At 49.5% G+C, this 23,995-nt stretch overlaps 1 protein-coding gene across 11 annotated transcripts in view; it reads left to right on the top strand.

Annotated features, from left to right (window-relative positions):
- Positions 1-23,995, top strand: part of PKNOX2 (PBX/knotted 1 homeobox 2) — a 307,502-nt gene that overhangs the window by 195,028 nt on the left and 88,479 nt on the right. For 9 of the 11 annotated variants that reach the window (XM_078058801.1, XM_036123314.2, XM_036123318.2 and 6 more), the window contains one exon: positions 17,413-17,519. The exons of the other annotated variants lie outside the window; for them this stretch is intronic. The gene's annotated coding sequence lies outside the window, so the exon portion shown is untranslated. The remainder of the gene's footprint in view (positions 1-17,412; positions 17,520-23,995) is intronic. 11 annotated transcript variants of the gene reach the window in all.

Here is a 23,995-nt window from a genome sequence, read left to right as displayed (position 1 = left end):
TTTTTTTTAAGATTTTATTTATTTATTTGACAGAGAGAGAGAGAGCACAAGCAGGGTGAGCGGCAGGCAGAGGGAGAAGCAGGCTCTCCGCTGAGCAGGGAGCCGTACGCGAGGCTCGATCCCAGGACCCTGAGATCATTGCCTGAGCCGAAGGCAGACGCTGAACTGAGCCACCCAGGCGCCCCTGGCCTTAGTTTTCTTAATGCACTTGATCATGATGCCCCAAAGACAGCATTGTGGAGAAGCACAGGTGCCCTGGAGCAGACACACCTGGTAGGAAGCCTGGCCCCTACCAGCTGGGTGATATTGACCGTGCTGCTTGACCCCTGCAAGGCTGTGCTAAGTCGGTAGCCACCAGCCCCATGTGTCTATTTAAATGAAATGAAATTACAAAGATTCAGTTACTCAGTCACAGCGGCCACAATTCAAGTGCTTAATAGCCACATGGTGTCTATGCTATTGGAAGGCCCAGACAGAGGACGTTTCCAGCGTTGCATGAGAGTCCGCTGGACTCTGCTGGGCGAAGACACAGGTATATGAGCATCTACGTCACAGGGTCAGGAGGGTCAGTGAGGTCATGCGTGTGTCACACACTGGGCACAATGCTGGTGTACAAGAACCTGCAGTAAACATCAGCGCTTCTTTTTCGGAATGAACTAGAAGAGATCACTGAGGCCCAGGACAGCAGCCTTGCTTGAGAACACCCTCAGGGGCACGGAGCGCCACGGGCCCCAAGATGCTGGGCCCTGACCTTAGGGAGAATACGTAGATTCATGCCGGGAGAGTTGAAGGGGCCTCAATGTGCAGTTTGAGAATTTGGGGTTGATGGGAGGGGCCTCCAGAGAGAGGGATTTTGGGGACTTAAGTGACACTAAGATGATCTCAGAAAGACTAAGGGGTGGGTGCCCTGCTGTGACGTCACTTATGGACCTGGGTTTGGATCCTGCTCTGGGTCCTGAGCTGCAGCAGATGGACTGGGACCTGGGGGTGGGGAGGGGAGTGGGGAGCCCTTGCTCACAAGTCCATCTGCGTTGTAATAGCAGGAAAGGCACTGAGCCTGTGTCCAGATGGCCTGGCGATGTCTCTTCCTGAGATCATGCTGTGTCTCTGCAGGCTTTTGCCCCCTTTTTTGTGCCCTGCATGTTGGGGGCCAAATGAGCAGGATCCATCACTGATCTGGAGTCAGCAGGGAGGGGACAGGGGTTGTCGCAGGAGGCCTGGCCAGAGGGAGCTTGTGGCTTCGTGCTGGGCTTCCCTCAGAGCTACACTGGATGCCAGGAGCTGGGAAGGCAGCTGGGAGCAGATGAGGCAGTGCTGAGAGGCTCCTCCTTCTCAGGGGCCGTCCCAGGGAACCGCACCTTCCCTCCCTGAGCTGGGAACCAGCCTGGGCTAGAGGCAGAGATTTTCTGATGAGGATTCCCCTTGGTCCCCCAGCCCAGCAGACAGCCCTGGCTGAGGGCCTCAGACAGACTCTGGGATTATGCCTGATGAGCAGCTTCCCCTAGGGGAGAAGAACGTTCACTTTGGGCTGGGAAGAGGGAGTGGGGTAAGGGAATGCTGGTGTAGTGGGAAAGCCCCAAGCTAGGCTGGGCTCTGGCCTGGGCAAGGGCTCTCACTCATCCTAAGTGTGGCTGGGGAATCACGCCCCTCTGGTCTTCCCTCCGGTCAAGGGGCTGGACTAGGTCACCCCCAAGCGCCATCCAGTCCTCTGCTCCACCACAGTGTGTGGAGGGTGGGTGGAGGGTGGAGAGGAAGAGCCGGTGTGCTGTCGTTTTCCTGGGGCTGACAGGGGCTCAGAGGCTGGAGGTCCGCTCCTCGGCAGCCCTCCCCCTCCCACCTCCTCCTCTCTCTCCTCCCTAGTAGGATGGATTGAGGCGGTGTGGAGAAATCCGAATAACTAATCAGAGTCCTCATTAACCCCCCGCCGGGATGCTCAAACATTCACTTTTCTGTTTGTGAAGCAGAAAAAAAACCCTCTCCCTGCATTAAAATTGATGCGTTATTAATCCCTGTGCTCCCGACCTGGTGGGCTACTGCCCCATCCCACCTGGGGCCCAGGGGCTTGGAGTCACTACCTTGCGCTGCTTGCATTTTCTCTTATTGATCGGCCCAGCACAGAGGCCTCACTTCACAGGGAGCCGGCCTGGTGCCAGCACAGAGAGGCAGCTGCTTTGTTTTCTCCCTGGCCGGGTGGGGCCCCTCTGCTTAGCCCCACCCCAGGGTACAAGTGTCGGGCTGCCTGTGGCACCACCCGCCGGGGTGGGGCAGGTTGAGTGACCCTGTCTCTCTCCAGACCTGGGAAGGCATGGTGACCTGCTCCACACTTGAGATGAGCGGGCCCATGGAGGGGGCAGCTTCCTAGTACAGTGGTCGGCTGGGCTTTGAAGGCCTCAGCATTTGTCCTGCCCAAGAGCTGACACTTTCTGCACACCCGGGACCACAGTGCCCCCACGGCCTCCCTGGCACTACCCCACACCAGGCCTTAAAGCTGTTCTCTGGCTCTCTAACCCAGGCACTCACCACTGCATTGCACAGCCTCCAGATAAGAACAGGATCCACAGATATTCATCATGGGCTGGACCTGGCACCAGGAGCCATAGGGGATCCAAAGTCACTTAAGGCACAGTCCCTAACCTCCAGAAGATGGTATTGTAGTTGGGTCAAGATGTCCATGCACATAAAGAACACTATATAAGAGCAAGGGAAGGAGGTGGGGGAAGGAGGGAGGGAGAGAGGCAGGGAGGGACGGAGGGACTTATGGAACAGAGAAGGCCCCCCCTAGGTTCCCTTTGAGCCTAAGATGGTGTGGAAAGGAGCATGGAGGAAACAAGACTTACCGCGCATTCGTCATTCCCATCTGGTTGGCCCTGGCCCAGCCTTCTTTATTGGTTATTGATCAGCCCTATATGGGTCTGTCCACATCTGTTGCCTGTCTTGTCCTGTGAACTCAAAGCCAGTGCCTTGGCCTGTGTAAACCCCATTATGTGGCCTTCTGTGCAGGAGGTCCCTAGAGACAGCTTTGTTAGGATAAGGAGAAGGAGAAAGAGCTGAAAGTGGAGGATGAGAAGAATTTAATCCCTAGCTCTTATTTCCAGTCACTTCAGTTTACTACACTGAGAAATGGTCAGAGGTCACCTTCCTGATCTTTGACTTGGGTTGGTGCGATGATCATTCCGCTAATATTTTTGAGTACTAGTAGGTGCTAGGGATTCAAGGTGAGCAAAACAAACAGGTGTCTCTGCCCACATGGAGCTTATAGCCTATTGCCTTATAGCCTAGGCATTGTTCAAAGAATCGTATATTAATGTATAATTATAAACTGAACTAAGTACTCAAACTGAATGAAAAAATGCAATATACAGAGGATCCTCACCTGGCCTGAGAGTTCAGTGTAGCTCCCCTGAGGAAGTGATTTGAGCTGAGATGTGAAAGTGAAGCAGGCTGTAACTATTTGAAAGCGGACAAGAAAAAAGCATCTTCCAGGAAGGTAGGTTGGCTTGTGCAAAGGTCCCGTGGTCAGAAGAACCATATTCTATTTGAGGGACCAAAGGCCTGGGTGGCTAGAAGGCAAAGAGCAAGCTAGATGAAGCTGGGAGAGGCAGCTCCTTCAGGGTGAGGTGGACGGGACCAAACCACACCTGAACTTCTAGACCAAGGTAAGGATTTTGGCCTTGATCTCAAGAGGAATGGGAAGCCGGTAATGTGTTAGAAACCAGGGAGAAGAGGGGGAGGGGATAGAATGGATTTGCACTTCAAAAAGATCTCCCTGGCTGTTTAGTAGAGAACAGATGGGGATTATCAATATGTTAAATGGGTCATCTTAGTTTTTTGCTATTTCCTATCTCCCACTTTGGCAAGTTGAAGTCTATAGAATATGCTGGAGCTTTATGAAGGGAGATATATATCTCAATTCTGAACACCCAGTATTAAGCCTCAGCTGAGGACCTGCAGAAATAAACTATCATCCTTGAAGTGGTGCCCCTCCCTTTTATTCTGACCACGGCAAGCCCAGCATCCTGATGTATATGGGGACTCCCGCCGTCCTGAGAGCTCTCTGGAGGGAAAGCAGCTGAGCTGTGGCTTGGCAGAGCTGGGAAGAGGAAGGTAGGGGGGCTGCAGGGGAGGTGGGGAAGCAGAAAGGTAGGAGTACCTGGGGGTAGCAGGCATGGCATGACGCCTTGTGCTGGGCGTGCGTGCACGTGACGCAAACAGATGTGCACCCCCCACTGGCTGCACGTGCCTCTCCATTTGCCTAATGGCTCCTCTGTCCTTGGTTGTTACAGCCTGCTGCCCTTAAAGAAACTGCTTTTGTTTCATTTAGGACCAGAGCCCTTCCTTTTTTCATTTCAACAATCATTAATTGATCATAGCTTATCTATATGGAAACTCTCAGGGTCAACAACCCCCCCCCCCACCACGATACACACACACACACACACACACACACACACACACACACTGTCTTTGCCATTGAGCATTCTGCCTTTTGTGGGAGCTAGATACGTAAACACCTGACCCTTAGAAGGCAGAACAAACTAAGCACTAAGTGTAGGGCCACCCTATGACCCCATTTGCTTGGGACGGTCTTGGTTGAAGGCTGTAATTTCTGTGTAATTATTAATCGTGCTCCCCTTCATCCACCAAAATTGGGTGATAAATTATATGTGGTCATCCTAACAATATGCCATGCCTGTACAGAGATGTGAGCAATATTTATAGGAGTTCAGGAGACATCACAGAGTAAGTAATATATAAGCTGAGTCCTTGAAGAATGAGCCACATTTTGGCTACTAGAGCAAGGAAATGGAGCATCCCAGTCTTGGAGAGTAAAACCAGCAAGGGCCTGGAGGCATCTATGAGTAGAGTCTGCAGAGGAGAGGATGAGCACAGTTTGTCTAGAACCTAGACCAGGGTCAGTGAACTTTTCGTGGAATGTTTCAGCCAGTAAATATTCCAGGTGTTGTGTTTCGACTACTCAACTCTCACACTGTTGAGGAAAGCAGCCATGGATAATGGCAAGTAAATGGGTGTGGCTATGTTCCAATAAAACTTTATTTGCAAAAACAGGCCACCTCAGGATTTGTAATGGGTATAGTTTGCCGTCCCTTGACTTGAAGGAGAGATGTGAGAGATAAACCAGGGAAATGAGGTAGGGGCCATATCATGAAAGTTCTCAACTACCTGACCTATGTTTTTGTTTTTTTTTTAAATAAGATTTTTGAGCATAGGAACAGATCATCTAGGTCCTAGGGTTTACTGTCAGGGTTTAGAGGGCCCTGGAGGAAAGCAGGGAGCAACAGTAGGGAAAGCAGACTGTCTCTGGGTCCAGGCACCTCCCTTGGAGGCAGATCTTTGAGCTGGAGGGCTGGGGTGCCCTGGAGAACACTGGCCCCATCATACAGAGTCTTCCCTTTTGTTTTTTAATTCCTTCCCATTCCCTCCCCCTGGGGGGCGGGGGGAGGTCACACTCTGTTGGGCAGACACAGCGACAAAGTGCCACGCTATCCTTTCCCTTGGAGCGAAAGCAAATAGTGACCACCTTCCCCTCCCCTCCCCAACCAAGGCAGGGCTGCTGATGGTGGCTAATGGACTCCCGATAGACCCTGGTGCCTTCACAGTTTAATTGTCACAGTGGACCCTTGGCTGCAGAGCTAGAAGGGGGAGCAATTGGCCATCTGCCATCAGTCGTGTGCCCCCCAAGCCCTCTAGACTGCAAGGCTTACTTTCCCATGAATATCCCAATGGAACAGCTTGAGATTCCCAACCCCACTGTGGGAAATGCAGCTTCCCCGAGGTCCAAGAGAGGAAGGGTGTTTGAATTCTCCTGGTCCTGTCTTGCTCCAAGGTTCGTGCTCCAGGAATAAGTCCTGCTCCCCTTCCTCTCTCTGTCTTGCTTGCCAGGCCTCCTTTGCTCTACCTGCACTGCTTCCCTATTCACGGGCCTGGCCCCTTCTCTCTCTTCCCAGCACAGAGCTGTCTCGTGTGTGCGTTCTTACTAAGGACGCAGGAGACAGGCCTGCCGGGACTCACTCCCCTCAGGCCCCAAAAACTCAGTAATCAGAAGAAATACTATTTTAATGAAAGAAAAAAATTTTAATCGAGATCAATGACAAAAATACATGAGACACAAAACACAAAGGCTTTTAAATGATGACAGGATCGGTTTTACTGATTCTTCCTTCTGCCTCACATTACAATATGACTAGGCAGCACGCTTCTATTGATCCAGTTTTTATCTTCATTACTGAGCTTTTTGACACCCCTTTGGCCTCACTCACCCAGGCCTGGTCTCTGCCAGGAGAAGAGGCCAGAGGGGGGCTCTGGCACAGAGCCGGAGTAAGTTAAGCTCCGCAGATGAGGCAACTTCTTCAGATCCCTCTCCCATCTGCATAGAAGGAAACTCACTGTCCATTTTCTCCTGCACAGTCTGGCCTGCCCACCTTCTTGCTGGGACCTTCTTTCTGCTCTCTTCTGCTGAGTTTCACACTTCATGTTTGAGGCCCTGGCTTCGTTTCCCCAGGAAGTTAGTGGGGAACTTTAAATTCCAAACGCTCGACTCCCTTCCATTTACCTTTTCTGCTTTGCCCTTATTATCTGACACTGTATATTTTATTTATGTGTCTTGTTATATCACCTGTCCACCACTCTCATCTCCACCCTCCCCCAACCAGGATGTAAGCTCTGTGAATGCTGAGATTTTTATCTTTTTTTTTTTTTTTTAACAATTATGAACAGTTCCTAGCACATAGCAGGAACTCAATAAATTTTTGTTGAGTGAGCGAATGACAACTGAGTTCCCTTTTCTTTGATCTTTCCCCTCCCAGACTAGGCCCTACTTTAGTAGCCAAAGGATGGTTAAATCTTTTTCCTAAGTGAAAGAACATCTGCCCTGGGCCTCATCCTAAGCCATGCAAAAAGGCAGCAGGGGCTTTAAAGTCACAGCCGTTATTTAACAAGTCCAAGACAGGCAATAGAAAAAAATATATTCCGGAGCAAACTCCAGGGTTTTCAAGGTATGTTGTGCACGTTTTTCCCTTTAAATAGAGAGTGATATTCGAAAGATTTGAATTCCGTGTAAGTTGAATCAATACTGATTCTTTTTGCAGCCTTGGCCAAGACACCTTAAGCCTTAGTTTTGATTATTCTATCTGTAAAATGGGTGTATTGATTTTAGCACTGCCAACGTCACAAAGTTACTGTGAAGCTCGAGCAGGAAGCTAATGGATGTGGCTGGATATGCTTCGGGGTGTATAAATCACCGTGCGAAGCTCGAGCAGGAAGCTAATGGATGTGGCTGGATATGCTTCGGGGTGTATAAATCACCGTGCGAAGCTCGAGCAGGAAGCTAATGGATGTGGCTGGATATGCTTCGGGGTGTATAAATCACCGTGCGAAGCTCGAGCAGGAAGCTAATGGATGTGGCTGGATATGCTTCGGGATGTATAAATCACCGTGCGAAGCTCGAGCAGGAAGCTAATGGATGTGGCTGGATATGCTTCGGGGTGTATAAATCACCGTGCGAAGCTCGAGCAGGAAGCTAATGGATGTGGCTGGATATGCTTCGGGGTGTATAAATCACCGTGCGAAGCTCGAGCAGGAAGCTAATGGATGTGGCTGGATATGCTTCGGGGTGTATAAATCACCGTGCGAAGCTCGAGCAGGAAGCTAATGGATGTGGCTGGATATGCTTCGGGGTGTATAAATCACCGTGCGAAGCTCGAGCAGGAAGCTAATGGATGTGGCTGGATATGCTTCGGGGTGTATAAATCACCGTGCGAAGCTCGAGCAGGAAGCTAATGGATGTGGCTGGATATGCTTCGGGGTGTATAAATCACCGTGCGAAGCTCGAGCAGGAAGCTAATGGATGTGGCTGGATATGCTTCGGGGTGTATAAATCACCGTGCAAATACAGAGGTGTACACAATCTCACTAACACTTGGCTAAGGCAGAGCAAGGGGCCTTCTGATGAGACCCTGACAGAAGCAACAATCTGGTCCTAACTTCCTCACTGTACAGATAGAGAAACTGAGGCCCAGGAAGTGACGTGCCAACGGTCACATCCAGAGCTAATAGGAAAGTTATGGCTAGAAGTCGGGTGTCCTGGCTCCAGGTGCAGTTTCTAGTCTCTCTGAGTATCTCAGTTGTTAATTCCACCAGAACGGGGATCATGGGCTCTGCTCAGAACCCAGGTCAAAATCACCATGGACGGAAGAGAATTCCTGACTTTCAGATATCCTTGTGAATCCCAACCCTTCACAACCAGCCTAGGGAGGGAAGCATTTTAAAATCAGTCCTTTTACCATCCCTTCCATTTCTGAGATTCATTTCTGAGTGGCATCTGAATGAGAATTTTACAGACATTTCATTTCTCGTCCTTGTTATCATGCCTTTGCTGTCCTCCAGGAGCCAGTTAGGACCGAAACCTCTCTGAGGCCCGAGATGTAACTCTCTGGGAGTGGGGACTTGTGGCCTGGGGGGCAGTTCATCAGGTTGGCAGCATCTCCACAGGCAGCGTGATGGTTGCAGGAGGGAACAGGGCCCCGGAGAAGGTAAGGGGGGCACAGAGAGATTAAATTTTTCAATGTCATGCTTCCTGTGCATTCCTTAATGGCTGAAATTTACATGTGTGGGGGAAAATCGCAGTTTCCCCTGGAAGGCCTGAAAGGGAAAGCCAGAGCCATCAGACTGTGTTGCAAGTGGGTATACCCACTTGCAAGAGCTCTGTACTGGTGTGACTGGGAATCTTTTGACTTCTTACACGGGGTGTGTGGCTGTGATCATGACTGGTAACTGAAGTTTGTGCCTTTGTGGGTCTGTGACTGTGTTTCTGGGATTGTGTGTTTGTGTGTGTGTGTGTGTGTGTGTTGTCATCCCTCCTATCTTTGTGACCATGTGCAGTTCAATGTGTGTTTCTTTAAAAAAAATTATTTCTCATTTCCTGCATAAATTACTCCATGTAAAAGGCCATCCAGAGCTCAGTTCCTAGCATCCTTTTTCAATAAAGCAATATTATCACAGCCTAGTCCCAAAACTAGTCCCAGGAGAGGCTTTTCCTAGATTCTTTGTCAAACAAAATGTCAGTGACTCACCAAATGATGAGAAGAAGAATTCTTCTTGTTTATTTCCCAAGTGAGGCCGACCTGAAGCAGCTCAGCCTCTTTGCATCCTTTCCCTGGCTGGGGGGACCGTGGCAGGTGGGCAGGTGGACAGGGGTGCTGAGGAGGTCACCATGAAACCCCTAGGGCTCTGCGCTTTCACTTCACTCTTTACCCAGCTTTGTGACTTTGGGCAAGTCACAAAGTCACTTTTCTAACCTCAGTTTCCCCTTTTAAAAAAAGGACTAATAATACCTACTTTATAGGGCTGTTGCAAGAATTAAATAACAAACTGGATACCATAGCTCTTTGTAAAGGACATTAGCATGTTGTGTGTATATATCCTCTGCTGAATATAGACATTTATTAATTCTTTTATTCAACAAATATTTATTGCACACCCAATATGTCCAAAATACATATTGGGTTCTGCAGAGATATATAGGTTTGAGACTCAGTTTAGGATGATATAATCTAGTGAGGTAGACAGAGTGGCAAACAGACAACCACAATCTGGTGGGATAAGTGCTAAAAGAATAGCACAGAGGATATTCTAGGCTTCTAGAACCATCCTTGCAGCAGCCATGAGGAGGATGGAGTAGGCCTATTAGGAGGGCCATTAGGAGGCTATTGCTGAGCTAAGGTGTGGTAGAGGAGCTAGAGAGGATGAAAATGTAGTTCACTCCAGGTGGGGCAAAAATGGTCAGCTTGTGCCAAGGTACACTTATTTTCTGCTTCTGGAGAGATCTTTCGGGGCTGAGAAGGCTGTCTCAGAACCATGGTCATTCAGCAGGCTGGCTGGAGGAGGGAGCAGGGGCTCACTGGCTGGAGGGTCAGAGCCCTGGGGAAAGGAACTGCAGGGGAGTCATCAGAGAAGGGGCTGAGCCCAGCTGAGCAGAAAGGGAGGATGGAGACAGGCAGGGCTTTGCAGAGATTTTCGAAGTGTTTCCAATGGGTCTGAAGTTTTCTCCAAGAAAGGAAATCCCACTGGAAAAGTTAAGGGCTGGTTTTAGTTGTGTTGAAAGGGACATTTGCTCTCCATGATGGAGTCCCAATCACCAATCTCTAATTTGTTTCTGGTCAGATTCTGCCCAGGTCTCTTGACTGCCTTTGGCATTCCTGTTCATCCATTCATTACCTCATTTAATAAATACACATCGAGCCTGATGGTGGGCCAGAGCTGGAAGCACAAATGTGAGGAGCAACTTGCTCAGGAAGCTCAGAGTGTAATGGGAGGGACACCTATAGGAGCATATAACAATCATTTAGTGAGATAGAGCCTGGACTTCACGGCTAAGAATTTTGAACTTTATTGTATAAGAGATATGGTCCCAGTTATTAGGGGAGCAGAAAGGAGGGAATGACTTACCCTGTGTGCAATAGGGGGTTATGGAGAGACAATGTTACAGAGCTGAATCTTGAAGGATGAGTAGGATTTGGCCAAACAAGATCTGTGCAAACTGTCATTACCATCATTGTCATTAATGATGATAGTCACCATTTATGAAAGTCTAGTCTGGGTCAGGGCTGAATAGTTTACTATATGCTAGGCATATCACATGGGTGATGTACTACCATAAAATCCTAATAAATAATTTGTCAGTTAGCGATTATTGTTTGCATTTTACAGAAATAGGAAAACCAAGACTTACAGAAGTCACACAGCTAGGAAGAGTGAGCTCTAGGATTTGAATCCAAGTTTGTCTGACTTCAAAGCCTCTTCCAGGGGGTGCCTGGGTGGCTCAGTCGTTAAGCGTCTGCCTTCATCTCAGGTCATGATCCCGGGGTCCTGGGATCGAGCCCCGCATCGGGGTCCCTGCTCAGCAGGAAGCCTGCTTCTCCCTCTCCCACTCCCCCTGCTTGTGTTCCCTCTCTCATTGTATCTCTCTCTGTCAAATAAATAAATGAAATCTTAAAAAAAAAAAAAAAAAAAGCCTCTTCCACTCTGCTGGACTATCCCTCCACATTCATTTATTAATATTAGCACAGGAGTCCTCTGAAATAATCCATAGTTTGGTCAAAAGCTCTTCATTCAGAGATACATTGAAATACAGAGAATTAGAATGCCTTTGGCAATAAATAATGATAACTAAATAGCAAACTTTCAACTGAACTGATTAAGCATTCATCTGAATTAGTATTTTCCAGTAACGGTCCCTCTTCATGTGACAGGAATGATACTTTCCATATCTACAAGGACACAGTACTAACCTAGGTATGGATGGCAGGGATAAATGAAATAGAAGACACAGATCTTGTCCTCAAAGACATAAGATGCCATTGAGGAGATGCAGGTTAACACAGAAAGCAGAAGGTCACAAAATAGAGTAAGCCTGAGTCACAGGGTGGGGGTGCAAGAGGTTGACTTCATTCAGTTGCTGAAGATCAGAGAAAGGCAAGCCTTGAGCCGGTCTTTGAGGAAAGGGGACCCGAGTAACTGCAGGACCTTGATGGAGCTGAACACCAGAGAGGAAGGGGGAGCAAAAGACCCTCCAGACGGGCACGTGGCCTAGCCACGGGGGCACAGGGCTCAGGCATGGTGTGCGCTAGGTCATGAGACAGCGGCAGCCTAGCCGGGCTGGAGATACGTTTGGCTTGGAAAGATCCAGGGGATTCGGTAGGAGATGTAGGTTTGGGCTGATTATGGGGGACAAAATGGAAGCTAAGAAATTCGAATATTGCCTTCTTAGGCCCTGGCAAGCCATTATAAATTTTTGAGCAGGGGAGAATCAGTATAAACAAGTCTGTAAATCATCTTAGCTTCCAAGGAGGCCCTCTCTCCCTAGAGGAGTGGAATCTGGTCTCTTTGAGACCAGCCTTGTTGCTCTGGTGATATGTGAGGCTTTCACTGGGATAGGTGAGTTCAACAGCTGATACAGAGCAGTCAGAGAATGAGATCACACTGTCAGGTCCAGCTTTTGGTGTACAATGATGAAGACTGATGATGAGGATAGTGATGATGGAACAGAATTCAAAGGGTGAAGCGTTTTGACCCACATCACCTAGCAAACCCATGGCCAGGCTTGAACGAGCTGCCATGCTTCCTTGGCTTTCTCACCCCAGCAAGGAGGTGAGAGCAGCCTTAGACCCTCACAGATGTCTGCCATTGGTGAGGTGCCTGAGGGTCCTTCCATCACCGCACTCATGCCAGAATAGGCCCTGGGGGTGGGTTCCAGAGCGAGAACAGGCTCCTTCAAGGCTCTTAGGCCAAAGGAGACAATGACTCTGATGTTTTTTGCTCCTGGGATAGATACAGGATGGGGCAGCTTTCCCAAAATGGACAGGAGACGGGCCTTTGGTGTAGGCTTCTAGCCAGAGACTTCAGAGGCCCAGGGTTCACCACTGTCCTGTTCATCTGCAAAAAGTATGCGTTGGCAAAACAGGCAAAGGTGTTCTCTGGGGAAGCCTGCCCGTCCCTGTCAGAGGGTGCCCTGGTTTAAATCCTGGACAGGCCAGGAAGGGCCTGACCAGAGCCAGAGAACCAGGAGTGGAGGCTGCTCCATTTCCTGGAGATCTTATAGGGACAGAAGGGACTTCATCTTCAAGATGAAGCTCCTGCCTCCTTCTTTGTCCCTGAAACATCTGGGCCATCGGGTTACCCAGGGCCCATGTTTTCCCATCCATCTCTCTCTGTCTCTCTGTCTGTCTCTTTCTGTCTGCCTCCCTGCCTGTCAGACTGCCTGTTAATTAAGCCCAAGTCCTCGGGACCAGGCCAGTAGTGTTGCAGGCCGCACGCTAGTCTCTAGAGGGGAGGGATTTCGTAGGGCAACAAGAGGGAGGGTGGTGTGTCTCTCTGGCCAAGATGGAAAAAGGGACACTCCGGCCCCTCCCTCAGGCAAGGCAGGCGTGAGTGTGGAGGGACAGCGGGGCTCCCAGAGCTGCGCCCGGATAGGATGGGGGGCTGCGACCCCCGAGCCGTCTCCTCCCCACGCCCCCCGACCCCAGACCGTCTCTCATTCTCCTCAGCGCTTTCTGTCATGTGCGTTGCCCTCCTTATGCTCAGAGGAGTCGCTGACAGTGACAGAACGGAGATTACTAAGCTGGAAGCTTTCTCCAGGCTGTTGGGAACTAGGTAGTTGTCAGTTCTAGGAAAGGAGAAATCTGTGTACATTGTAGCCCTGCAGCGGTGCCCTGCATGGGGGCACGCGGCTGTCACCTCAGACCGTCCCTCCTCCCTCAAATGTGTCCTTAATGCCTGCGTGGGGGCAGGGTCGGCTTCTCGTCTCTACTGTGGCCGTGGCTCCTGTCTGAGGGGCTCCGGACCCTCAGTGCCACCTTAGGGGTGGCGGTTAGAGGCAGAGCTAGAGCTAGAGCAGAAAGACAGACAGACACGGAAGAGCCTGTGGCTGCACCAGGACATGGAGAAGGAGCTCGGGCCCCTCAGTCAGAAAGGACACAGTAAGCGGCGCCTGGGGGGCTCAGTCGTTAAGCGTCTGCCTTCGGCTCAGGTCATGATCCCAGGGTCCTGGGATCAAGCCCCACATCGGGCTCCCTGCTCGGCGGGAAGTCTGCTTCTCCCTCTCCCACTCCCCCTGCTTGTGCTCCTGCTTGTTCTCTCTCTCTCTCTCTGACAAATAAATAAATAAAACCTTTTAAAAAAAGAAAGGACACAATTAGAGGCTGAAGGAGCCAGCAGGCAGGGCTTCCATGCTTCCATGCCCTGACCCAGACCCTCTCTCTCCCCCACCCCTACACTGTGGACTTGGGCAGAGGAGGGGGTGGTGAGGCCGGCAGCCAGAAACAGCGGTAGCCACACATTGGAGGGTACAATTATTTCCTTATTATCTAGACTGTGAGCACCTCGAAGCCAGGGAGAGCATGTGTGTGTGTGTGTGTGTGTATGTGTGTGTGTGTGTGTGTGTGTGTGTGTGTGTGATCTTTGTATGCCCAGACCTCAGTACATGGTAGGTTCATAATACATGGAGGCTAAATTGAAGCAATGTGCACCTGCCCAGATGGGTGCAAGGAGGGGAGGAAGGAAGAGTAAAAAAGCTCCCCAAAAACAGAGCTTCCATCTGCCAAGTCGGCCCCAGACACCTGGGAAATGAGGCAGGGGAGGCTGACAACCGCAGAGCTCCCAGGGACGGCCCACCCCACAACTCAGGGCATATCCACCCCTGCTTTCTTCCAGGAGCCCAGCATTTACTCAGCACTTACCACTGCAGGCACTCCCTTTGGATGGGTAAGAACTACAAGAGCAAAGACAAGGGGGGAGGTTGGAATCGCAAAATGTCAATGTCTGGAGTCAGAAGACATGCCACTTGCTGGCTGGTTTTTGAGGCGAGCCCAGTACCTGACCTTCCTAAGCCTCCACATCTGTAAAATGGAAACAACCACCTGGCAAAGAAAAAGGCGTCTCTCATACATTGCAGATAGGATGTAAATTGGTGTGACCTTCCTATAAGTAATTCGTAAAAATTTTTAAAAAGGAACATACCTTTGGATTTGGCAGCTCCACATCTAGAAGCTTATTCTAAGACAATGATCAAGTCTGGAGCAAAATTCAGCTATAAGAATGGGCATTATTTATAATAGCAAAAACTGGAAATAATCTAGACAACAAATGATGGAAATTTGGCTGAATAATTATAGTACATCCATAAATGGAATGTCATTTAACCACTAGGATTATAATGTATATTTTCCTTATATGCAAAGGTGTTTATATGTTACAAATATAAAAAGCTGACTACAGAACAGTCTATATAGTATGATCCTGTTTTTAAGAAAGAAGAGTTTTATTCTACATATTAACTGTTGTTATTTTCGTATTGTGGGATTACAACTCACTTAAATTTTCTCCCTCTTATCTGTTTTGTACTAATCATCATATATTGTTTTGTAATGATAATGAAAATTAAGTTGTATTAAAACAATGACCTTTATAGGTTGCTTTAAGAGTTAAAGAAGTTATTATATGTGAAAGTCCTTTGTAAACTGAAAAATTACAGGCATAAGACAGGGTCTCTGCCCATGAGGAGCTTACAGTTTGGAAAGAGATGAAAAATACATAAGATAACTATAGCATGAAACAGAATGTGGCAAGAGCTTCCAGAGAATGATAAACAGCATGTTACTTGGAAACACAGAGGAGGTAAAATTACTTGTGGTTCTAGAGGAAAGAGCCAGAATGTTTGAGTTGAATATTGAAGAATCGCTAAGGTCCTGTCAGGTAGAAATATAGAACTGGGGCCGCAGGAGAAGCGGGAAGCTGCAGGACAGGTTTGGAGAATGGGAAATGCTTGCATTTGGATGGAGGGCAGAGAGCCTGCGGGTACTAGAGAGAAAGAGTCCAGCAGGGCGGTTTGGAGCCAGTCTGCAGACACCTTGAAGGCTGCACTTGGTAAAATGCCATCAGTGAACCCTTGTTGGTGTCTTCGATGAGTAGGGAGTCACTGAAAGTTCTGGGGAAGGAGCTGACACCGCGGCAAACCCCTCAGGAGTAGTGGGGTCCTGCCTCGTATGGGGCCCGGGATGGATGCAGAGTGAGGGCGTCTGCCTGGGAAGCTCAGTCTGGAGGCAGCTGACAAGCTGGAGGGGCAAACTGTGGGGATGGCGAGGGGCCTGGCAGGCATAGCCAGGGACAGGACCCGTCCTTGGTTGTGTCACTGGGCATGGAAAGGAGGGAAGACCATCTTCTGCCTGATGGGAAAGGGATGGGAAGTGGTGGCAGAGTGAAATGAGGTGGGGCTCAGGGAAGGAAGAATAGGACACGTCTCCTGGGTTTGCTGCCTGGGGGGTGGGGGGTCAGAGAACTGGGAGAATTCACAGAATTCACCCACGGCCCCAGGGAGAAGGAACAGGCTTGGGGTGTGGGGAGTGGGACAAGAGTAATCTGGTGCTCAGGACACGTCCTCCCTTAGTTGGTCCTGATCCCTTGGGCCTCTCTGTGTGGCTGTCCCAGGGCTGGCACTGGCCAGGGGGGCCTGACCCTCCTGCTGCTTTGAATGTGTCTCTATTCCTCAGCTCCTCTCGGGAGGAGTCTGGGGTGTGGGCAGAGGGTTTGTGTCAACCCAGTAAGCTTTTGTTAATGGAAATTCATTAACCAACCTCCCTATCTTGGAAGCTTCTCTCAGCTCATCCTGTCCTCCTGGCATGCCCCAGCTTACTCTTCCCTGCAGGCGAGAATTCGTACCCCCTCAGGATCTGGGTGCTTTGTCTCTGCCACCCTCACCCCCAGTGGTGCGTGTGTTGGTGTGCGCATGCACGCGCACACACACACACACACACACTGGAAGGAAGGCAGGAAAGTCTTGTTCAGGCAAATGTCTGAATTTCCATTTCCCCACTGCAGCTCCCAGCCCAGGCCACTGCTTAGCTCCTCCTGTTGTCATGTCACTAGTTAATTACATTCTTTACTGAGGTGCAAATGTGTTTTTACAAGGAGACTAAGATGGTGTTAACTAGGAAGGAACTGTGAATGTTAAAGATGCATTTACCTCGGCTTGTAAGGCTGGGGCTCTTGGCTGGAAGTGCTCCCCGAAGCTGCCCTGAAAATGCAGCCCGGGCATCAAGCCCCCTCCTCCCCCCTCCCTCCCATGACCCTGCCATCCTAACCCCAAATGCAGCCTCCTTGGGGTCAAATTAACAACTCGATCCGTAAGGAGAAAACTAATGTGAGTGTCTGGGAAGTGTCAGGCCAGGCCTTAGAACAGTGCAGACCACTGACCCCAGTTTCTAAACGTCTTGGTTCATTTCAAATATTGAGAACCAAAAGAATTCCCTTCGATCTAAAAATAAATCAGTAAGTAGTCCAGCCAAAGCCGACTTTAGGCCAAGGCTGTCCTTCACTACCAGTCTCTGCTTGGGGTCCAGTGCCCTCCTGACTCTTCCTCCCTGCTGCCCACAGACCCCTTTCCCCCCACCCATTAACGTCTCCCCAGACCCTCAGCCAAAGCCTGCCCTTGGAAAAGGATCCAACTCAGCCGCACATCTGAACAGGTGTGACTGCTACCCTTCCTTTGAGTTTCCTACAGTTTAAAACAAGAAGCCCCGCCCTACTCAGGGCCCAGAATCCCTCAGAGACCTGTCCACACTTTGGGGGAGAGAGGGCCACGTGTACAACTGATATCAGGAAACCAGACAGGTGACCACAGGGCACTTGCAACTGTGTGACGAGGATTTGGGCTCTCAAATGGCTCGGTGGGCCTGAGCAGCCACACCGAGGAGAAAGATTGACATCGTAAATATGGCGGGGGGGGGGGTCCCTAGAGCAGATGGCATATATCCCTTGGAGCCAGAGCGGGTGCCCCCTTGTTCTCTGATCACCCGGGGCCTCTAATCCCTTCTGAGAGCTGCTCTGCCCTTTTTTCTATAGGTGCTTTGACGCTAGCTGACAGGAAGAATTTCTGGCCCAGCTGGGAGTGAGAAGAGGGAGTGAGTCTCCTGAGGGCCATCCTCGAGTCCGCCAGGATCACCCGAACAGTAAGAAATGCTCCTCCATCCTTAAACACAGAGTGAAACCCTCCAGGCAGACGATCTTTTCTTCTGAAAACCTCGAGAAGCAGCCATCACATTAGCTGGCACTTAGCGTATACAAGCTGGGAACCCCCAGTACTGTGTTATTTTTCTCATGTCCTTCCTCCTCAGCTCCTTGAACACAGGGCCAGAGCTGTGCCTCATCCCTGCGCCCCTCTTTTCTTCTCCGTAGTCTGGGAACAATAAAGTGTTGTCGATGCCGATGCCGATGCCGATGGATGGGCTGTTGCTTACATCCATGATGATGATAACCTTTGTATAACCTTCCGGAACAAGCATTATCACCTAAGACTCACCTGGGGGGGTCTTTGTTAAGAGGCACTACCTGGGCCTCACACCAGAGTCTGAGTTTCTAAGCCGAGGTTAAGACCGGGAATCTGCACCCCGAGTGTTTTTGATGAACACAGAAGAAACTGCATCCCAGGTGTTTCTGATGAACTCTGAGAAATAGTTCTTTAGAATGTGTAAGGCATTTTGAATGGAGAATCTCTTTTAATCCTCTTATCAGATAGGGATTTTTAAATCCCCTTAAGTAACTTCATGATCTCAAAGACATTAAGTATCAGTATAGGCAGGGATTTAGAAATCCAGTTATCCAAAACAACCCTTCTTTCTTTCCACTATGCCATGATAAGGGCCAGATCTGTTATGGTGAGATTGGGCCCCAACCCCAGAGGACACTGCCCAGGACTTTTGTAAGTATCCCGGCTGTCTCGGGCCTGCTGTGACCTTACAGGTCATCAGCTTTCATTTTGGGGGCAGTCATCATTGCCCAATTCCTCACAAAAGCTGGTTTCCCTGGAGAGAGGGAGAGGGGACAGTGAACCAGAAAGGCGAACGTTCCTGGGGCCAGCTCCCCAAGTTAGCAAAGCCACAGATGTTCCAGAGGAGCATACCGGCAGAACTGGCCCCCAAAGCTTGTCCTGGTTCCTATGCCTTCTGGCCATTTGGGGAGCTCTGTGTTTCAGGTGTATGAAGGAGTGGGGAGCATGCTGAAGCATGCTGTGGCTCCTAGAGGTAAAAGCCAGAGGAAAGGAGAAAAAGGCGCACGTAGGGAGCTCAAGCCTTCACCCTGAGTGTGGGTTCGGCGATGCCCATTTCAGGGACAGGCTGACAATCTCTTCAACACCCTTCGGAGCCTGTGTGCACAGCAATGTGAAAGGGAGATCACTGCAGACCATAGTTGTGGTGAGGGTTTAAAGAAGATGGGGAGATGGTTAAAAAAAGAGAGAGAGAGAGAAAAGAAAGAGAAAAAAGGGACAGGGTTAGAGACTCCTGGTGAACCAGGGTGGACAGGTGTTGTCACCAAGTCCAGGGGCTTTCTCAGGGCCTGGCGATCGCACTGAGCTGCTTCTTGCTGACTACTCGGTAGAGTCCTATTTCTCTCCACGCCAAGGCTGCAGATGCTCGAGTCCAAACAGGCCAGACCATGCCTATTTATTCTAGACGTGCTAGAATAAAGGGAAGGATGGAAACCGGTTGAGGGACTGCTAACGCCTGCCGAGGCCGTGTCTTTCCATCGGAGGGAAAGTTTCCATGGATGACATAGAGGCGACCTCACATGGCCCCCTGACCTCCCCCTCCCTCTCCCTCCACCCCACCCCCCCACTGCCTACCGGACTCTCTTGCTGAGTGCCAGTCTGGTCCGTTCCGGGCACTAAACACAGTTGACCCCGTTGCTGGGATCGGTGCAGTCGGCAAGGACAATTTTTGCAGCTAACGCTGGAAGTGTGGCAATCAGAGGAACCACCAGCTGTCTCGCTTAAATTCTTAGCTCTCTCGCTCTCTTTTTTTAAAATCGTTTTGCTTACATAATCCACCCCCTTTTTATTTTCTAATTCTCTCCTTGCAAAGCTGGCACCAGAGGGGAAGGGCTGGGGCGGAGGGGGTAGCAATTACACATCAGTTTGGGGAGCATTTACATTTTGCAATTACAATTTTAAAAATAAGCTTCGTTAATGATCTCCACGTGTCAACGACAAACCCTAACTGACATACTCTCCTGGGCTTGCCTGCCTCCCCCTGCAGTCAGAGGCTCGGTGGAGGCAGAGGTAACTAGGGAGACACAGGGGGAGGCCGGGGGGCAGCATCGGAGGGGCCCGCAAGAGCCATCAGCGTGCCCTTGAGGTTGGTGGAGGACAGGTGTGCGGCTGAGCACCTCGAAACCTAGAATTCGGGACTCCAGCTTCCCTCCTCTTCCCTGCACTCGTACCCTCCGAGGTGGGAATTTTCAGAGCCCTGTTGGTGAAGCGTAAATCCTAGTCCCCAGGAGCCAGCCGGTGTGCCTGGATACTCATGGACTGGGTAGAGGGACTGATCACACAGGCGGGGCTCAGGAAGGGAACAGGATTAGTTGTATCGCAGTTTGGGAAGGACGTTTCTCCTCTTATAATTGGCTAACCTATATTTCATGAAGCCCTCTGATCTCTTGGGCCAGCACTTTGGAACCAGACACACCCGGATTCAAATTCTAGCTCTGCTATTCGTTGGCTGTAAGATTTGGGGCAAGTTAAGTAACTTAAGTTTTCTGACCAGCATTGTCTTTATGCAATTGGGATAATGGTATTTACCTTAGAAGGCTTCTTTGAGGATTAAATGAGATAATGTATGAGAAAGCACCTCATCCAGCAGCTGGCCCTCGATAAATGCCCCGTAAAGGTCAGCTCCTCACCACGCCCCTCCCCAGGAGCCCCAACATGCTTCCTCCTGTCCGCATTAGAGCTGTCTTTCCAGCTACGGGGGAAACTAAGGAAGGGTGATCTGGTCTGATGCTGCCAGGTCTTCCCTCCAAGTCAAGCCATCTGCACCCTGAGCAGTTCCTGAAGGGGACCTCCCACCCCCTCCCACACACCCCTGCCTTGGCCTCCGGCCTCCGTTCCAGCCTTCCACCTCTCCTGGGCTGGCTCCCGACTCTGACTTTCAACAGCCCACTTCTCTTTTCTGGACACAACTTCAATGGAGTGACCTTTTATCAGGCCCCACCTATGTCCTTTATCTGTGAAATGAGGGAGGTGGGCCAGGCGCTCTCCGAGGTGCCTTTCAGTCTTGACATCTGTAAGGCTCAGATGCTCCTTCCCTAGAAGCTTCCTCTCAGCCCGTTATCTGCGTGGAAGGCTTTCATCTCAAGCAGCTTCATCCAGGCCAGTCTTGGGACTGACCACGTATCATCAAAAACTGACATTTGTTACTTGAAACATACATAAAATAGCTCTTCCCTTTGGCAAAACCAGAGAGGAATCTTATAAAAATCTGAGACAAGGAAGACTTCCAAAAGCAGGCCCCTTGGCATAGGGCGGAGAACATAGAAAGGGACTGTATTTTACTGGTTCGGGTGCTTAGGCGAGCCACAGTTAAATATTATGTTTTACATATTGTTCTAAAAACTTGCTTTTTTAACCTGGCCTATGTAATGGGCAGCTTTCCAGGTCAAAATAGATTGACTCCATTGTTTTTAACTGATGCATAGTATTCTCTTCTGTGGACATTTCATTATTTATTTTAGGTATTTTTAAAATTAGAAGTAAAGTATGTACATGAGGGAAAAACAGTGTAAGAGATATAAAATAGAATAAAAAGGGTCCCTTCTTTCCCCTACCTCTACCCACAAGGTCCAAATGACCCAAAGTCAACGACAATGAACAATCTCTGATTTTAGTTATTTGGTGGCTGGTGTTTACTATGTTATATAATATACTTAAATCCCTCTTTCTTAATTTGTGTATTTATCTATTCACTCCTTACTATGAAAGCCGGGAAAATTAGCACACATTCTCCCCTTCCAATTTGGATTAGTTTGATAATTTTTATTAAACCATATTTGACACTATGTTTATTATATAATATTCTATAGAATATCGTGTGTTTATATATTGCATGGTAGATACTCTTTAGCACATAGTGTTATATATAATGAACTCTATGTGATATATATTTAGTATAATAGTAGCTTTACAGATTTAGAAGATCTACAGTCTATCACTGTAGTTCCCTTTGCATTCCAACTATAGGTTGATCGTAAGATAGAAATATTATCCAACCACAGAACTAAATAGCGTGATTTGACCAAGGGAAAGGAAACGGAACCGTCTGTCATTACAGCTTGGCCGCTGCAGGAGAATCTTCTGAGAGCCCCCACATGTACTGCTTGCCCCTCTTCCCCGCCCCCCCAGCTCTCTCCCTCCCCGCTGGCTCCCGCTGGGCCGCCGCCATGTCTTGCGTGGATGCTGTCCCCTTCCTCTGATTCCTCTGTTTTACTGGAATACCACCTCTAATTATTTCTGATACGGATGAGTGGGAAATAAATTCTCAGTTCTTACGTGTCCAAAACAGACTTTTCTTTGCCTTCAAACTTGATTGATCTTCCGATGGAGTTCAGAATCCCATGTTCAAAACCTGTTTCTCTTAGGTTTCAAAGACGTTATTCTACCATCTTCCTATTTCCGATCTTGCAATGAGAATTTATGAAAACTTTCAGTTTGCTTTGCTTTTGCAAGTTCGAAAACATCACCACTGTGTGCTGAGGCTTGAGATTTTGTTTGCTCCTTTCTTTTTTTCATTAACTGTGCTCACGCCCTGGGACCATTTTCGTTCTGAAGTCACCTGTCTTGCTTCAGCGCAGGGAAATTGTCATTTCATTATTTCTTTGTTTATCCTGCTCACTTGGCTCTGTTTCCTCCTGGAAACTCCACTGCCCAGCACAGAGCCTGGTGAATAGTAGGTGCTCCATTAATGCTTGCCGAATTTGTTGCTTGGGACCTCGATTCTACATAGGTCCCTATTTTCAACTCGCCGCGTGGACTTAGACAAGTTTTCTCATTTGAACAGAGAGGTCAGGCCTCATGACTACTCAGGATGCTTCCACTCTGCCTGTCCTCTGGCAAACTGCCCTGGAGCCTTGAGTCCCTGCTGCTCCTGGGATTGGGGAAGAAGCTGAGGAGTGAGAAGTGAGGGGAAGGTGGAGGTTGGGCAGTTGGGCAGTCAGTGGCCAGCCTCCCACGACAGACATTTCCCTGAACCTTTCATCTGTTCAGCAGCCCCTGCCTGTCCCCCTTGGGGACCTCTCTCCTTGACCTTCCCCATCATTCTTAAATGGGCCTCCTTTCCTCTTCATCTGTGCTCCCTCTACCTTCTCAGCTCACCTCCACACAAAGCTCCCGTTAGTGAAATAATCCCTGACTATGGCAAGTGTCTCATTGAGATCTTTTTTTTTTTTCACTTTTATGACATTCCAGGACAAAGAGACAGCAGACTTCCCTCCGCAATCCTGCACAGCAGATGCTCTGACCAGAGACAGCCAGGCCCTAAAAAGAGAAGAAAGATTAGAGGGTCCTGCCGATAGATAGCTTGGATCTGCCCCAGGCTTAGGCTACCTTGTGCCCTGGGGGAGGCATCTTGGATGAGAATTCCCACTTGCTTCTCTTCTCCACCCCAGAGACTGGCCCTGGGGGCAGACACCTCACACGCAGCTTCCCTGACTGCCTAGACCAACCTGCTCTGGACAGAACCTCTAGATCTGGGAGCCAAGATGCTTTCCTCCTTTTCCCTGAGAGGGCCAGACGCTGGAAGATCCAGATTCACAAGGGCTCAGATCCCAGAAGATCACTGTCTAAGTCAGAGCATCCTAATTGGTCCCTAAGAGCCAGAGTCCACTGTCTTTTCTCTTCTTCCATCCCCTGGTCCTTGCCCCGCCATGGGAAGTGGCATCCCCTCTTACTGGAGAGAGAAGAGGGGAAAGTAGAGGCACAATTTTGAACTTCAAGGCCACAAAGATTCTGTACCAAAGGCAGGAATGAGAGCTCAATGATAGAACACGAGTTGGCATTGCAAAAAAAGCAGAATTAAGGTTTGAGGTGAGTTCTAATTTTCAGACAAGCTGCTAGTATTCAAAGATTCTGCTGCTAATATGAAATGCTTCTCCTTGGTGCCTGAGTACAGCAGAAAGGGCCAGAAGATGACTAAAGGTTTCCCTATTAGAAGCCAGAGAACTGCAGACCCCTTTCCAAGGCTGGAGTTTGAAGGGGCTGGGGCTTGGCAGGGGACAGGCAGGAGCCAGTGGGAAGGAGAACACAGCCCTAGTCCTCTGCACTTTGTTTAGCTGCTGCCTGCTTGGGAGGCTGTGGGTAACAACCCCGCAGCTGGCCTGCAGAGATGTCCTCACTGGTCACCCATTCGGACCGCTACCCAGGATCCATCAGGCTGGGAGAGGAAGAAGACGGAAAGGAGGGTGAGCAGGAAGGGACTTCTGCAGGGGGATAAAGCTAGAACTCAGGGAGATATGACAAGAGATGGGATGCCCCCTATGGATGGCCTGCCCCAACTTGAAAAAGCCAATGCTGCTCAACTGGACAGGCTTTCCAAAGCTAGAGCCAGGTGCCTCTGAGCCTGTGAGTCATGGGCATACTTCCCTCCAGAACAGGCACTTC

The sequence above is a fragment of the Halichoerus grypus genome, chromosome 11 (assembly GCF_964656455.1).
Source record: "Halichoerus grypus chromosome 11, mHalGry1.hap1.1, whole genome shotgun sequence".
Classification (NCBI taxonomy): Eukaryota; Metazoa; Chordata; class Mammalia; order Carnivora; family Phocidae; genus Halichoerus; species Halichoerus grypus.
This window is presented reverse-complemented; position numbering and strand designations above follow the sequence as displayed.